Genomic DNA, 6013 nt, shown 5'->3' with positions numbered 1-6013 from the left:
CCTGCAGATAGGACAGAATGAAGGACAGATGAAGGACTTGTTCTCGGACGTTGGAGAGACTTGAAAGCAGACCACCTGGGGATGGTGTCACAGTTCAACACTTCACGGGAGTCACGTCTGGTCTCTCCGTGCACCAGCACCGCAGAGTCTGAACACACCCACACACACACACACACACACACACACACACACACACCACCACACACACACACACACACACACACACACACACACACACCACACACACACAAACACCCACACCCACAACACACATTTCGGTCAAAATGATCGCAGATTCAGATATCCACCAGTCTCTCTCATTAAGACCCGCCATGTTGCCCTATTTGATTTGATGATGTCCTTGATTCACATGGTAGTTTTTAGTGAGTGTTGCGTGTACTCACCAGAAGGAACACAGTAAGGAGTATGCGTGTATCACCAGTACGGAGTACTGCTGACTCACCAGTACGGGTATTCGTGTTACTCACCAGTACGGAGTACTCCACGTCCCCCAGCAGCCGTCCTCGTTCAGGGTGTATTTGGCTTCTAATCTTGGCGTCACACCGGCCCTTTCTCCACCTGGTGCTCAGGGCCTTGAACAGTTTTTGTAAGAGGCTCCCCAGCCGTGTCTGAAGCACAGCACGCGGGGGGGGGGGGGGGGGGGGGGGGGGACTAAAGTCAATCAACGTTCCATGCTGTGATCCGGATCACAACGTCAAAAAAATGTGGGATTAGAATGAATATTAGAAGCAAGAAAAGAAGCCCCCCCCCCCCCCCGGACAATTGCCCATCCATATACTTTCTACTCTTTGCAATCTTGCATTCAACCCATTTAGCCTTAGGTATATTGTACATATTTGTTTTTTCTGCATTCATTTTTTTTTTATGTTAAAGTTTAATATGTGTGTTTGTTTATTAATAAACCCTTTTCTGACTCTGATTCTATGTCTGTACTAATCTGAATGATTTATGAAAGCTAACATTCAGTTAGTATTTCAACTTTAATGGCATATACTCTATATTCAGTACATACTCTATTAATAGAGTGTAAATGGTGTAGCCACTATGAATGGCAGTAATTTAAATGAATTTGAGAAGATGTCATTGAAATGGATATTTATCTGAATATGTAGACTACTTGAAGTGAAACGAATGTGAGTATGTAGAAATGGATATGAATTATAGAAATGAATATGTGGAAACATGAATCCAAGTTTAAGGGTAGTGGTGTATTGGACCATAGCTGATCCGTGGATCAGGTCCACTGAACAGGTTCAACAACACAGAGAGAGACAGGGGGGACTTTCTGAGAGTCAATTATAACTGAAGGAACAGAAGAAGAAGAAGAAGAAGAAGAAGAAGAAGAAGAGAAGGCGAGGAAAGAGGAACTGATCGAAGAGGAATACAAACATCTAAGAGAAATAAAAATACAAAAACAACAGAATGATAAGGTGTTACCCTGAGGAACTGATAGATACAGATGGACATCCAGTTACAGAGCATCCTCTCCACCACCGTCTCTGACCTACACACACACACACACACACACACACACACACACACACACACACACACACACACACACACACACACACACACACACACACACACACACACACACACACACACACACACACACACACACACACACACAAATATTAGGAGAGTTTTCTATCATTTAAACCATACAACTATGACAGATTAAAGAGACAGAAATGCATAAATAAACCTCCAGCCGAGATAAATCAATAGCTAAGGAAACGATGGAACTGGATCAGTTGATTGATCAGCAAATGTTTTGGGGTTTTCAGCTGCAAAATTAAGAAACGACAGATTGAAAACACTCTGATAAGGGTTGTTTTTGTAATTAAAAATATAAAAAGGCATGGACGTTTCAAAAAGGGAAGGACCCCAAAAGCATATTGCTTCCTCCTACTCCCTTTCAGAAAAGACTATTTATTTATTTAGCTTATTCTTGCTTTTTCTTCTCATATATGCATATAAGACAATAATAGCCTACATTATATATATATATATATATGATATATATATATATATATATATATATATATATATATATATAACTACTTTTATGGGATTTTCTTATTTTTTCTTCATTTTTCTTCTCAAAACGTTGTCAAAGCATGTCCTAAAAACAAAACAAAAAGCGTAAAAAAGGATGAAAAAGAAATGATACTTTCGAGAAGAAGCATGCAGAAGCATAATGTTTATAAAACCTACTTTTATGCACCTACTTCACAATGTCATATTGTAAAAATAAATGAATAAAAAGATATGCGTATATGACATTTTAGGTCATACAACAACACACAATACACTTACATTGCCATTTATTTCCCATGTTTAGGTCACTTCCTTTCTATAGTGTTGTGTTGTTTTCTTGAATCTATTTCTGCACTGTATACTATGTCTTGTATTTTAAGTATTTGTGTTTATTGTTTAGCATGTTAGTCAATATAAAACTATCCATCCATTAGAATAAAAGTGTTATTGGCAATCGTTTGTTCTCCCATGTGTCTTTTCCACCAAGACTAACCAGGTGCTGGTTCTGGTTCTGGTGCTAGGTCTGGTGCTGGTTCTACTCCAGTTCTCTAAGAACCAGCTGGATCTTCCCCAGCCTGAGAGCCATCAAACCGTTGGTTTCCTCCCCCGACCACGGTGGTTCTGGTTCTGGTGCTAGGTCTGGTGCTGGTTCTACTCCAGTTCTCTAAGAACCAGCTGGATCTTCCCCAGCCTGAGAGCCATCAGACCGTTGGTTTCCTCCCCAGACCACGGTGGTTCTGGTTTCCTCCCCAGACCACGGTGGTTGTGGTTTCCCCCCCAGACCACGGTGGTTCTGGTGTCCTCCCCAGACCACGGTGGTTGTGGTTTCCCCCCCAGACCACGGTGGTTCTGGTGTCCTCCCCAGACCACGTGGTTGTGGTTTCCCCCCCAGACCACGGTGGTTTCTGGTTCGGTGGCTGGTCTGGTGCTGGTTCTACTCCAGTTCTCTAAGAACCAGCTGGATCTTCCCCAGCCTAGAGCCATCAGACCTTGGTTTCCTCCCAACCACGGTGGTTCTGGTGTCCTCCCCAGACCACGGTGGTTGTGGTTTCCCCCCCAGACCACGGTGGTTCTGGTGTCCTCCCCAGACCACGGTGGTTGTGGTTTCCCCCCCAGACCACGGTGGTTCTGGTGTCCTCCCCAGACCACGGTGGTTGTGGTTTCCCCCCCAGACCACGGTGGTTCTGGTGTCCTCCCCAGACCACGGTGGTTCTGGTTTCCTCCCCAGACCACGGTGGTTCTGGTTTCCTCCCCAGACCACGGTGGTTCTGGTTTCCCATCCATGTCCAATGCTAACATCAACAGCTCTCTATGGTTAACAGCTGACCAGGGTTTTCAAAATGGCGGCCAGACGTTTATGGTTTTCCGACGTCATGATAACCCCGCCCCCCCAGAACCTGACGTAACCGGTTCTTATCTCCAGACCAGCGCTACGTTGGTGCTGAGTTGAACCTGTTTTCTTGGCCCAGAGCCAGGTTTATTTATGTGGAAAAGCAAAGAACCAGTTTGATATTTGGCTCAGACTCCGAACCAGCACCAGAACTGCCTCGGTGGAGAAGACCTCCCAGACTGCCTGGGTGTGTGTGTGGTGTCGGCTCACCTTCGGAGCATGAGTTTGGGGTTTTTGTTCTGCACGTGCTCGTCCATCAGCTCCAGCAGCAGGGTCCTCATGATGTCCGTGTAGTACTCCAGTTTGCCGTGCAGCGCCACCGTCAGCAGGGAGGCAAAGTAACCCCGAGAGCGCGCGTTGAAGTCCGGACGGCTCTCCAGCGTGTGGATGAACTGGAAGGCGGAGAACATGGAGGACGGAGAACATGGAGTACATGAAACATGAAGGACGGAGAACATGGAGGACATGAAACATGGAGGACGGAGAACATGGAGGACATGAAACATGGAGGACATAGAACATGGAGGATGGAGAACATGGAGGACATGAAACATGGAGGACGGAGAACATGGAGGACATGAAACATGGAGGACGGAGAACATGGAGGACGGAGAACATGGAGAACGTGGAGAACATGTAGGACATGGAGGACATGGAGAACATGGAGGACATGGAGGACATGGAGGACATGGAGAACATGGAGAACATGGAGAACATGGACAACTTCAAACATGACACACAGCTCATTCTTAGCATTATCTGTATTTTAGTCTTTTCAATGTTTTCGTGCTTTCATCTCTTAGTATTATTGTCTCTTGGGTATTGTTGTTTTTACACGTGTCAAAGCACTTTGTAACTTCTTTTTGAAAAGTGCTATACAAATAAAGATTATTATTATTATTATTATTATTATTATTATTATTATTAATGGTCTTGGAAATGGCAGTTTGGCTCATCTAGCCTTTCTAGTTTCTAGCTTTCCTGGAGCTCTTAAACAACCTGATTAGATTAGATTAGATTAGATTAAACTTTATTGTCATTACACAGGTGCAAGGCAACGAAATGCAGTTCAGGTCTAACCAGAAGGTCAATAGCAGCAGGTGCAGGATATACACTGGTTCCATAAGGGCAGGACATGGATATGTACTGAATAAATATAGAAATGAATACTATTATAAACAGGATTTTACAGATAGATTTGTCCTATGAATATAATAGATAACTAGTATTGTGAACAGGATTTACAGCTGGATATGTACTGAATATAATATACAGGCGGATATTACTATAAATAAAAGTTTTACAGATATGTACAATGAACATAATATAAAGATGGTTGTTACTATAACGGCGTTTACAGGTGAATATGTAAAATTAATATATATATACAGACGGCTATTACTATAAACAGAATTTTTACAGATATGTATATAATAAGTTAGGCTAAAATGAGCAGTATAACAATGGATTTAAAGATATCATCCATGACCGGATAAAGCTACTAAGGGACTGTTAGTTTGCCCGTGTGCACAACCAGTATAGAATAATGTTGATGAGATATTTTGGGTTTAAATGGAGAATAGTTCTTCTACTGGAGCTAAAAACACAAGTGGAGATCACTTTTGGCTCCAAACCCTTAGGTGTCTTTTTAAAAATTAAATCATGCATGTTGGGTCTCATTTGGACCTCTACTGTCGTGCAGAAAAGACAAAGACTGACTGAGAGACGGAAGAAAAGGAGAACGGAAAACCGTGAAAAGCTCCAGACTCACGTTGATGAGGAAGGTTTTACTGTTCAGCAGGTTGGAGAACTGGTTGAGCGCCTGAGCCACGATGGCCTTGCGGGCTTCTGGGATTTGGATTTTTCCCGTGATCATGGTGTCGTTGGCGCCGTCCTTGGACGGCAGGAAGAAGTTTCGGTCGGTGTAGACCTTGTAGTCCAGGAAGGGGATCCGGGCCTCGCTCAGGTCACTGGTGTGGTCCTCCATTTCGATCATCAGATCTGACGGGGCGACAGAAACCAGGGAGTATTTTACAGATGTGGGATTTATTTATAATCTCCACATGGTGAAGAAGGGGTGTGTATGGGGGGCTGTAGTCTGCCGGTAATGCCTAAGTCTGTGATCAGGTTCAAAAGATCTGCAGCCTTGCAAACTGTTGGCTGGCTGGTTTGTGTACAGCAACCATAGCAACGCACAGAGCTGACCATGAGCCGTAAACTGTCACAAACTGCAGTAAAACCCCCGATTGAGATGCAGAGTCTGAATGTGCTGCATAGATGTCCAAAGAATGCTTCTAAAACCTGAATAGTACTGCACACATGTCTTATTCAGAGAATGCTATAGCTGGAGAAAGGCCTTATTCATCAAATCCTTTCCAGTATGTCAGAATATTAATTAAAATTCATTCAAATATGCAATGATTAAGGTCTCTTAATCAGGTCTCTGTCAGACTCTACAACACCTGCACCACCTGATAATGTTGGAGTTCCTCTTCCTGTTTTTCATCTCCTCCACACACAGTCTCTGTATATCTTTATCTGTATTTATATTTTTCCATT

At 43.4% G+C, this 6013-nt stretch overlaps 1 protein-coding gene and 1 pseudogene across 15 annotated transcripts in view; both read right to left on the bottom strand.

Moving 5' to 3' along the window:
- The window catches only part of nrcama (neuronal cell adhesion molecule a), a 1100153-nt gene that overhangs the window by 396565 nt on the left and 697575 nt on the right, over positions 1-6013 (bottom strand). The gene's annotated exons all lie outside the window — the stretch shown is intronic.
- LOC116673021 (plexin-B2-like) overlaps positions 1-6013 on the bottom strand; it is a 279884-nt pseudogene that overhangs the window by 16699 nt on the left and 257172 nt on the right.

This window comes from Etheostoma spectabile, chromosome 23 (genome assembly GCF_008692095.1).
Source record: "Etheostoma spectabile isolate EspeVRDwgs_2016 chromosome 23, UIUC_Espe_1.0, whole genome shotgun sequence".
NCBI classification, from domain to species: Eukaryota; Metazoa; Chordata; class Actinopteri; order Perciformes; family Percidae; genus Etheostoma; species Etheostoma spectabile.
This window is presented reverse-complemented; position numbering and strand designations above follow the sequence as displayed.